The following is a 12,164-nucleotide window of genomic DNA, read 5'->3' as shown; positions in this document are numbered from 1 at the left end:
TTGTCCTCTCTTGTCCAAGGTCCCCTTCGGACTCTTGTTCAGTCTCCATCACCACCATGGTGACCAACCGTGCAAGGACTCCACTCAATCATCATGAGGCTGCAAACTATGGGTGGATTTATCTGAGCTGATCGAGGTCACTGCTCTGCCTCCAAAGACAACCACTGGGATTCTAATTCTTCCCATCACTACTAACCCTGACTAATGAAGCTCACCCAAAGGCTCCTGCAGGGCATAAGGGATACCTCAGAGAGCAGTATTTTGAAAATTGAGAATGTTTACCAATGGAAAATAGTAGACAGAAGGAGATTCATAGATAAATTCTGCATGGCCACCTCTTCCTGTATCTGTCAGGATCTCCCCAGGAGACTACAACCTTACTGTAATTTTAACAAAAAAAAAAAAAAGACCATAAAGACTTCTCTCTTTTTTTCTTTTTTTCCCCCAACTATAAATATTTCTTAATTAGATTAAAGGTAGTTGTATTTCCTTGGGCTACCAAAACAAAATACTATACATTGAATGACTTAAGCAACAGAAATTTATTTTTTCACAGTTCTGAAGGTCAGATGTCCTATGATCAGGGTTCTGGCTGATTTGGATTTCAGTGAAATCTCTTTTCCTGGCTTCACAGACAGCCTCCTTTTCCCCCGTGTCCTCTCCTGTGTAGGGAGGCATACTCTCCCATGTCTCTTCTTCTAAAACAACAATCCAGTCTAATCAGGGACCCATCCTTATAACCTCATTTAACCTCCATTTCTTCCTACCCCAAATGACTGCCACACCTCAGGTTAGGGCTTCAGCATATGAATTTTGGCAGGACAACTTCATAACAGTAGCTACCTACTAAAAAGGGTAAAAGAGAATTCTAAGGTATAAAAAATTAGTAACTACAGAGAGTAACCACTACCCCCTAGGGTTGAGGGGGAAGTAGAGAAGAAAGAAGTCTAGAAGCTCAGAGAATAAGGGCAGGCAAAGCTGATAGGCAGCCCCACGGCAAGAGGGCATGGCCAGCACAGGAACATACTGCCCAGGGCTCAAGTATCAAGAAGCTGGATATTGGCCACTGGAGGGCCCCATCTACTGATCCTTAAGAGTAGCCCACCACTGTGGTGAAGGCTGTCATGTCCTTGCTCACAGATGCCCTTGCTGCTGCAGAGCCATTGGCGGACCCTACTATGGAGACACATGGTCTCGACAGTCATCATGTGCATTGCTGGTTATGTCATTTACTGCTCCTAATTACAGTACCATTAAATAATCTGGTACTAAATAATAACATGAAATTTAACCTGCAATATCTCTGTATAAAATTGTAAGGGGAAGGAGAGAAAAAGGTAGTTGATATATAGACACAAATATACACACAAAACAAGCAAGGAAAAATAGATAAATTACCTGTAGTTGTTTCCACTGTTGCCTGTGAATAGTGGATAACTATAACTTCTTTCTTTCCAGGACCCATTCCATATTTCCACTTAGCCAGCAACTCACTGATCAAAGTCCTTTACTGCAAGCATGCCCCAAAACTTGATTTCTGAGGGGGTCTGTTTATTTTATAGTCTCACCTTATTTTGATCACTCCAGTTCTTCATTAACCTCTACTATTGGTGATGGAATATTGATCACCCAAGAATGTCCCTTGGGTTCCATATATAGCTCTCGTCCTCTCTCTTGTAATACATAGCTACCCCATTTCTTGTTGAAAATTCAGATCAATCACTCCAATTATTATAATAACACCTTCCTCCTCTTTTTGTCCACTTGGTTCATGGCACAAAGATCCCCAAATGGCCAGAGGTCAGTTTCAACCTTCCATTCATTGGAATCATTGTTGTGTCTTCCAATGGAAGTATATCCCCTTTGTGAGCTGATGCCTTTGAGCCATCAGGCTTAAAAGTTGCCAGGATGGGAATTAAAAAATTCTGTGACTGTGGTATTATATATAATAATGAGAGGAGTGAGAGGAGCCCCTCCCAATATGCTTCTTTTTCAGTCCCACCTATTTTAGCTATAAGAAGAAAGCACCATAAAGTACTGATTGAATTTTTGTAAAGCACATCCTCTACCTTGTAATATAGAACTCAACCCTTTAAAAATACTATCTCCAAGCTGACACTATAACCGAGTGTAAGCCAGTCTATCTTCTCACAGACTGAAGAAACATCACTTAAACAAGAATAAGTCATGGTTCAGAGCTGATTAATCAAATCTAATTAGGTGGCTCACTAATTGATCCCAGAAGCTACCGCCATTTGACCTCTGGTAAAAGGGCTCAATACATTCCAACTCCTCTGGAGACAAATGAATAGAAACTCCCATTGGTCTAAACCACATAATTCAATTAATCCACTTAGTGAATTCAAGGGTTAGTCAAATCATTTAAGTGTATTTTGGTTTTCAGGAAGAAATTGAACTGGAATTTATCTTTTCCTTGTCTTTCAATAAATACTGTCTAGATAGCAAAATCTTACATGCCAACTTCAAGAAATGATGCAGTAAGGTTGGTCACTATCTGCTTTAGAATATATTCCTTATTTGGTTTTTCTTCTTACCCTTTTCCCTCACACCCTCCTTCCCTTCCTTCCTTTTTCTTTAATTATTAAAATTGAGCCAAACCATATTTTTTGTTAACACGACATATCTAGATTAACCCATCAAGGTAAGTAGGAATTGGAATCTATAATTATCTAACTTTATAAAATAAAAAGTTATATGACAAATTGGCATAATATATAACAGACACTGGATTAGTACACTTAACATATAAAAATCACCTTGCCAATAAATGAGTAATCATAAACATATAGTAGCAATATAAGTAAAAGGCATGAATACTCCACTCAAGAAATAATACAGGGACATGGCCAATGAAAATATGGAAAATCCATTCTTTTAAATACTCATCAGAGAAATACAAATTAAAGCATCAGTAAGACCACTGATGCCAAAAGGATAACTCACTTTCATCTGTTGATATATTAACAAATTATCACTTATAAGGTTGCCAATATTATACACCGATTCTGATGTCCCACATAAATTATGTGTGTGCATATAAAGATATTTAATTTTTGGCCATTATGAAGTACAAACAAGTAGGTTACAACTGACACTACAGAATACAATAAAGTTCTTTGAATTAAACCAAAAATCTATATACATATAGGCTGAAAAGACTGCAAAAAGCTAATAATGTTTCTTTTTGAATGATAGGGTTGTGGGTAACTTTTTATTTATTCTACTTATTCATCTCAATTAGTTACAATATTTTAAATTAGTATAACTTTTGAGCTAAGAAAAGTCATCCTTTTTATTAGAGGATTTAAAGAAAAAAAATGTCAGTAGGAACCCTGACAAACGCCTCTGGAATTCCACGCACCCATCTCTCATCGGAGTGGTTCACCTGCTGTCTCTCACTATTTTCTTCCTTGACTCTCCAGTCTCCTCTCGGCTCCACTCGGCTCTCTTTGATGCTCTCCACAGGTGCTTCTGTACTTTCAAAAGTGCAGTTTCAATACAACAACCATCTCATGACAAATACTGACTCTTCCTGCTCTCCTTTTGTCCTCGACTGTGATCCAGTAAGATCGACTTGGTCCCCCCACCAATCAGTGGAGCATGAAGCTAAATAACCAGAAGAGAGTAAAACTGAACACCAAGGAGAAAAAAAGATATATATTCAATTCACTCTTCTGACTCTACGGAGAGATATTGTGCTCTGGTTCTGAGAGCAGTATTTGCATTAACAAGTAAATGTTACCTGCTTAAGTTTGGATTCAATATAAATATTTTCCTCCATAAATCAGTTTCATTAAATGGGAAAAAACTGCCTCAAGATATTCAGATGCAATACTACTAGAATATAAATACAGTAAGTGTCTACTGGGCATTTAGGTTTGTAGTCGTCTATTTATTCCTTACAACCATCTAGTAGGTTAGACGCTGTCTGCATGTGCAAGCCCAGACTGGCACTCAAAGTTGTGAAGGCATTCATTTAGGATCACTAGGTGGAATAATCAGGATTTTATGGGGTCCTGCTTTAGTTGGTTAAGTTTCTGCCTTTGGCTCAGGTCATGATCTTGAGGTCCTGGGATCGAGCCCCGTGTCCGGCTCTCTGCTCAACAGAGAGCCTGCTTCTCCCTCTCCGTCTGCCCCTCACCCTCTGCTTGCGCTCTCTCTTTCTCTCTCAAATAAAGAATAAAATATTTTAAAAAGAATTTTATGGGGTCCTGAGACGCAGATTCCTTTTCCTACTCCAAAATAATGTTACAACACAGTTAAATACCAACATAGTAAATGTGAAGCTTATAAGGCAGAAAACAACAGTGTAACCCCACATGGGATAAAAATAAGAAAAAAAAATAAAAGAAGTCCAGGACTTTTATAGCAAAAGCAATGAAGGTGGGAGTGACAGGGGAATGCTTCACTGAAGAGAAGCTGAATCCCTAAGTCCCTCCCAGTATCAGTCTGCTTGGGCGGCCATAACAAAGTACTACCCACTGGGTGGCTTGAGCAACAGAAATGTATTTTCTCACCCTTCTGGAGGCTGGAAGTCAGAGATCAAGGTGTCAGTGGCATTGGTTCCTTCTGAGGCCTCTCTCCTTGGCTTATAAAAGTCCATTTTTTTTTCACTGTGTCTTCCCATGGTCTTCGCTTTCAATGTGTCTGTGTTCAAATGTTCTCTTCTTATAAGGCATCAGTCACATTTAATTAGGGTCTGCCCTAATGTCTGCATTTTTACTTAATCAACACTTCAAAACCCCCTGTCTCCAAAACAGTCACATTCTGAGGTCCTGGGGGTTAGGACTTCAACATGTGAATTTGGGGAAACACAACTCAGCTAATAAAACTCTCTATGTTAAGTGTGTACTACTTCTAATATTTCTCTTTTCTAAAGACATTTTCAGAGACTTCATTCACAGTACCTGATAGTCAATGAGTCAATCTCTCCTCTGAATAAACATTTAATTATGTGCTGCCTTTTGTATAGATCATTTCACTGTGTATCAGTATTGTTTGTTTTTGGTCTTTCCCATCAGAATTTCAATTCCTTGAGGATATATTCAGTGGGTTATCTTTATTACCTCGAAGAGTGCAAGTGCACACAGGAGTATGTAATGAATAGCTGTGGACTAAAGCAGTAAATAATAAATGAATTCATAGAGAAACAAATAAGAGTATGTTGAAAGAGTCCCAAGGAGACCATGAACCCCTCTCCGAGTGCACATCTTCCCACGTGGAGACAAGCCTTGGAAAGCTGAGTGGGCATCAAAATAAAGGATTAGCATTAGTAGAGATTGAAAAATTGAAGAGATAGGCCCTATGTGCTATGCATAACTCAAGGACGATGATCTTGTTTGTTTTATTTAAAAATAAATACTCAGAGCCTAGTATTGGAAAATGACACAGAAAACTTTTTTTCTTTTATCAATAGGTGGATGAAACAATGGAATATTTAGCAAACGAAGCAAAAGGAGAAACAGAGAAGGAGAAAAGGAACCATCAGAGAAGTAGGCACGTTTTCAGGAGGGTAGCAACCAAATTGCATCTGCCTCCAATGATCTGCATAAGACATCTTAATTGTTACCAACTTCTCTCAATAATTCTGATATAAACCAAAGTCTGGGAGGCCTTGGCTAACCTACATCGCCTTTGCAAATGTTTACAAGGTGGGTTGCTTAATTATCTGAAAGCCTGCCTTTCTCGTCCACTTCATTTTCTCCATAGAGACCTGCTGTGGCCTCCAGATTTCTGCAATGAGCACCTCAGAGGAGTCCCATGGCAACCTCCCTGGAGACAGGCATGAGGATTATTAATATACTTTTGGAAATAACAGCTCTCAGACACTGTAACTCACATTAATGTGCAATATCCCTACTGCTCACTCTGCTGATGGGAATGCAATGTACTCACTCTGGTTTATTATAAAAGCATTAAAATGTGCTCTGTTGGTTAATCATGATGACACTTTCATCTGTTTGGGGGGTTCTGAGTTGTTTTTTGTGGAATTTAATCATACTTTTTGAACTTTACCTTCTAGAAATGAATCTGAGACATTTGGGGCTGGATCCAAGCAACACATCTCTTTAGCCTATTTTTTTTTTTTTTGACAAATTAGAACCTCAGTCAAAACTCCTTTCAGAATCAAGAAACCATATTTCAGCAGGGTGCACCTACTATGTGCTAGATCATGGGGCAATGTGTGGACCATGATGGTATAGTCCCTCACCTAAACAACACTGCGAAGGAAAGGAAAATTTAGACAGGTGAGAAAACAGAACCTCAGAAAGGTTTATCAATCAGCTCAAATATATTAAACAAGCTTCTATTCTCTTTCTACTTCATGGTCTTGCTTGAAGATAGCCCACTAGGTGACTAGGGCTGGTTTTTCCATGAATACTTAGGCTTTTTCCTCTGTTTTAATTTATTAATGATTATATAGTCATTTTTGAAATTAATAATAATTGTGAAGTCAGAGACCATAGAGAAATTTAGTCATGGGACTTAATTCCTTGGCCATTTTCATTGAACTATAAAGATATTTGGAACCCTGTAACATCTTACATATTCTTTACTATCTTACCTTATTTCCTCTCTTCTCCCTCCCGATCACCATGTAGATTTAGAAGTTAGTCAGATTTTGAAGCACTTTTACATTTCATTTGACCCTCAGGGCTTCTTGAGATTGACAATGTGGTTTAAACTTTACTCATACAATGTAGTTGAAGCTGTTGAGACTCATTGGTTATTAAGTGATTATTTATGAACATAGGGAGACAGATTCAATTTAGTCGTGATAGCTCCTTTTTAGATTTAATATTCAGAAAATACTCTTTGAATGCCTTTGAATCATCTAACAGGTGATGCCCCGATCCAGGGGTTGGCAAATGTTTTCTATAAAGGAATAGATAGTAAATACACCGTCTGTGTCACAAGGTCACCACCACTGTGGCATAGAAGCAGCCATACATGATCTGTGAAAGAATGAGCGTGGCTTTGCAAATAACAAACAAAAATGAAAGCTTTATTTGTGGACATTGAAATTTTAAATAACTCTCATGTGCCCTTAAGTATTGTTCTTTTGAATTAGTATCTCAGCCACTTAAAATATAAAAATAACTTTCAGTTCACAGGTCATCCAAAAATATGTGGTGGGCCAGATTTGGCTCAGAAGCTACACTTTGTAGATCCCTGCTCTAAACCCTAGAGATTTAACACAAAACAGATCAGAACAAAAACTCCTTGCCCTTTCGGAGATTACACTCTATTGGAAGTAAGGCAACTAGGGAAGAAGTAGGTCAAACAGAGAATGCTCAGCAAAATAGAAAGAGGCTAGAACCCAAGCAGAGAATGATGCACAGGCAGGTTCATTTCTGAATGTATTTGCACATGCCCCTGAGGTGGTGCTCACTTCAGGTGGGGGTTGTGTGGGGTTAGTAAGTTGGTAGGGGGGTGAGGTTACTGAAGGATTTAAGAATGAGGCCAGCTAACATGCAATCATGAGTTTTCTCCATTCTCATGCGTTGTTGTGCTTTGCAGTAATTTAATAACCTTCTGTTACTATGAATTTCTAGAAAGTCTATTCGACACAATGGGCTGTTATGAGTAGTGTTTTGTGGAATTGAAAGCAAAGGGACTGTGTTCCACATTTAGGTCAAAACACAGCAGCCTAAAAATGGGAGGAGCCACCTGAAGCTGGCTTCATGGGAAAATTCAGTGGAAGCTGAAAATTAGGGCCAGATGAGTGTAGGAATAGTTTCCTCCAAACTCCCACCAAAGAAAGAATCCCTGTAGATATTGGGTGGGTAAAGGAGAGTCCCATGAAATGTGAAAAGAAGTGCATTTCCTATAAATCTTTTTTTTTTCCTATAAATCTTAAATGATAGAATGTAAAGCTGCTAATAGCTAGTTTGCTTCTCTTGTTTTTTTTTTTTTTTTTTTCAAAATCCAGTGAGGTGTCTGGGATAGATGCCTCCTTTGTACATTATAGATAATTCTTTCACTGTTAGCCTGATACACAAATATGATAATGATGATGACTATCTTATATAGTATACATTATATATAATAATATATTATAAATGTTATTATATTCCATTGGAATATAAGCTCCATGAAACAGTATTTTTGTTTTGTTTGCTGTATATTTGTTCATTACTGGATCTCTAGTGAAAGAATGCCCAACACATAGAAAACATCCGATAGGTATTAATGAATAAGCAAATGAATAAATGAACCAAAGAAACATTAATAGAACCAGTGGGGCCCAGATAAAAAAATTCCTTTGACTATTGATTTTTGAGTTGAAATGAGGGAAACATTCAGACTTGGGAAGGGTTTAATAAACTGGAAGGCTTCTACTGTGCCCAAAAAGGAGATCAGCTTTGGCTTTTAAAGAGGTGATGCTCTCTAAAGAAGCTCTGTCTCTTCCTGTGCAGAGATGCCGCCACAGTGCATACCACCATTGAGTTACAGCCTTGGTGTTTGCAGCTATTGACTTTCTAAGAAGTCCCTAGTGAGAGTACATGTATCTCACAAAATTATTGGAAATCTCAGGACTTGGTTATTATTTCTGCATCCTCTTCTTAGCAAACTAATTGAATTCTCTGTTCTGCATCATAGTGATCCTTTAGGTTGTGCGAAGTATAAGAAAAAATAAGGCACTGTTCTATTTCACTCCTTTGTTCACCTAAATAAAGACAAGGAATAACTTGAGTCCTTCCTCAAAATTTGTATTTTTCCCTTATCTCACTATAGAGTCATTGATGGCAGGAACCACATTACTTCTTGTGTATCTCAGGATTTCATGCAAAACCTGTCATGTTTGCCATCAACAAACAAGTATTGATTAGAATTTAACTAGTATTTTTCTCTTATATGTTAAAACTATACCACTGACTTGATCATGAAATTCTAAATGCTATATGCCTACCATGAAGAACCTTCTAATTTCAAACTCTGAATTGACACACCATCAATAATATCTGGTATTAACAATAAGTCTTCAAAATTTTAAAAAATATATTTTATTTATTTATTGGAGAGAGAGAAGGAGTGAGAGAGAGGGAGATAGAGAAAGAGAGAGAGAAAGAGAGAGCATGGACAGGGACAGAAGGAAAGGGAGAAGTTCAGCAGGAGCTCTGTCCCAGGACCCTGAGATCATGACCTGAGCCAAAGGCAGATGCTTAAGCAGTTGAGGTACCCAGTGTCTCATGTCTTCAAATTTTTATAGAACAGATAATTTAAAACACTGCCAATTTTTTTCTAATAGAGATGAAATACATGTATGGATATAATTACTTTTTTGTATTCAATAGATATTCAATAATAGCATCTATGTGACAGATACTGAGCTAGAGCCTGGGTCTAGTGGTGAACATCTGGTCTCTGTTCTTGAAGACTTTCTAGTCCAGTGATGCAGACAGAAAGTAGAAAACAAATTATGAAAATAAGTATCTTAATAGAGATTTTGATAAGAGAAGAAAAAACAGGTGTTTATGTAATATGCAGAGTATAATATGTAGCAGTGGATAATGGCTAGGAAAGACTCTCTCTCAGGAAGTCTCATTTAAGCTAAGACTGGAGACATCAATAAGAATTGCCAAAGTGACTTACTTTGCTGTTTTGTGGGGTCAAGTCAGAGAAAGCACCTATGCTGGAAACTGAAATTTGTGAGTTCAGTTCTGCCTTTGTTGACTTCAATGCATCCATAGGTGTGTTGAACTTCAATTGCTTGATTGCTAAAATAAAGCTCACACTGACTCTCTCTGTGCCTTGATTCCCTCATCCTGTGAAATGGCAGTAATTATAGTAACTATTTTTTTTTAATTTTTAACGAAGATTAGAAGAGTTAACACATGCTGAGCACTTAGAACTCTATCAAGATTATTTTAAGTGTCCAATAAATGTTAGACATTGTTGCTCTTATTATTTTTATTAGTGAATATAAATCTTATGTCATAATTCTTTTATTCATTAATTAAATTTGCACTGAAAATAGGACATAATATCTTTTTCAGATGGCTGGGGGAAAAATCAATGAATTAACTTAGACTTATTTTTTTTTAATTTTTTTTTTTTATGATAGTCACAGAGAGAGAGGGGCAGAGACATAGGCAGAGGGAGAAGCAGGCTCCACGCACCGAGAGCCCGATGTGGGATTCGATCCCGGGTCTCCCGGATCACTCCCTGGGCCAAAGGCAGGCGCCAAACCGCTGCGCCACCCAGGGATCCCAACTTAGACTTATAGTGCTCAGTTCTCTTCTCCTTAGAAGGGCTGTAAATACTCTATTTTTTTTCTTTAAAGTTGTTATTTAAATTATAGTTATTTAACACAGAGTGTAATATTAGTTTTAGGTGTACAACATAGTGATTTAACACATCCATACAATACCCAGTGTTCATCACAAGTACCCTCCTTAATCCCCATAACTTATTTTCCCCATCCCATACTCACCTCCCCTCTGGTGACCACAAGTTTGTTCTCTACAGTTAATAGTCTGTGTCTTAGTTTGCCTTGCTCATTTGGTTTGTTTCTTAAATTCCACATATGAGTGGAATCATGTGGTATTGACTATTTCGCTTGGCTTTATAGGGTCTAGCTGCATCCAAGTCATTACAGATGGACCATTTGTCTCCTGATGGTGCTGTCTGATTTCTCTATCCCATGCTAAGAGTCAAAGCAAGGCTAGGGAGGTGGTGAACAGAGGTGCTTGCTCAGTCATTTCCATAGAATCAAAGTGCTTCAAGGTGAATAACAACAGAACTGTGCCCAGGGAATTATGGGCAGAACATCGAGCAGAACAATCTGTCCTCGGTTGCAATGTTGCACACACATTGGGAGAGGATCTCCAGTCAAGATACAGAACCACATGGAGAGGTGTTAATAGAACAAAAATTACAAATGAAAATAGCTCAAAAGTGATCCTCAGGATGAGTCACCTACAGGCATTTGCTGCATGCCAACTGACATGTAAAAAGCTTCAGATGAAGTTGGGTGATGATCCTGGGGAATAAATAGAAATTAGGTAGACAAAGTAGAAAGAAAGATTGGAGAAAGCATCTCAGAGGTATGCTACAGCACAAAGTAAAACCCTGAAGAGGAACAAAACGTGGCAACTTCAGGAAACCAAAGATGTCTGGAGCACACGGTGTAAAGAAAAGGATGAGGGTAGAGAGGCAGCCTGAGGTTAGATAATGAGGGTCCTTGTATGTTGTGTAAGGATCCTATTAGGTCAAACACTATGAAAACACTCTGTTGAGAATTCTATTGTCAGTTTGCTCTCAAAGTGACTAGCAGCTCCTCATTCGAATGGACAGGAAGTGTTAAAGACAGTGGAATTGTATTTTGTGCCCGTCTCCTAGGAGATAGCTATGGGGCAGCTAACAGAAATAGTGACACCGCTGAAACATCACAATGTGAACACACACACACACACACACGCTCACGCGCATGGTCACAACAGGCTGATTATCCATAAAATGATATCTCTAACAATGGCCATGAAACACTGGGAATTAGTTAATTAGAACACATTTCCCTGGATGTTCAGGGTTTCAGCTTTCACATTTGCATCTTTCGAAGGTGTAATTATGCCAGATAATACACCCTGTGCTGGAGTTTTTACATAAACACTGTGGTCTGGTTCAGAGTTATCTCTACTGCATGGAACAGCTGTTGGGAGAAAAATATACGCTATTAAAAGCAGTTTGAATTAGATGTGGTCTACTTGCTTAAAATATACAATGCCTAGTCACTTACCAAGCAGAGGAGTGAGTTACTATTTATTTATTTATTATGCAAAATGTGTGCCTGGATAAGGTATACAAATTAAGTGGCCTGGAGAGGAGCGTGTTACCAATTCTACAAGAAGCCTAATAGCAACTCCCTTTAAATATACATTGCAATTTCAGATCAAGTCTTTATTCATTGGCGCACAGACGAGAAACACATATCCAAGGCCTGGACCAGGAAATGAAGCAATAGGACTCTCTTCCCTGTTTCCACAATGCTCTTTTAATTTCACTGTGTGATCATAGACATGATTACCCTGATTTCGCTGAGGGGTCTTGAGAATAGGAAATAGAGGATATTTTTAAACCCATTCATTAAGGTTCAACCAGGGAAACAGAAGCAGGATATATATCATGGAATAAGGACT

Source organism: Canis lupus, chromosome 13 (assembly GCF_003254725.2).
Source record: "Canis lupus dingo isolate Sandy chromosome 13, ASM325472v2, whole genome shotgun sequence".
Lineage (NCBI taxonomy): Eukaryota > Metazoa > Chordata > Mammalia > Carnivora > Canidae > Canis > Canis lupus.
This window is presented reverse-complemented; position numbering follows the sequence as displayed.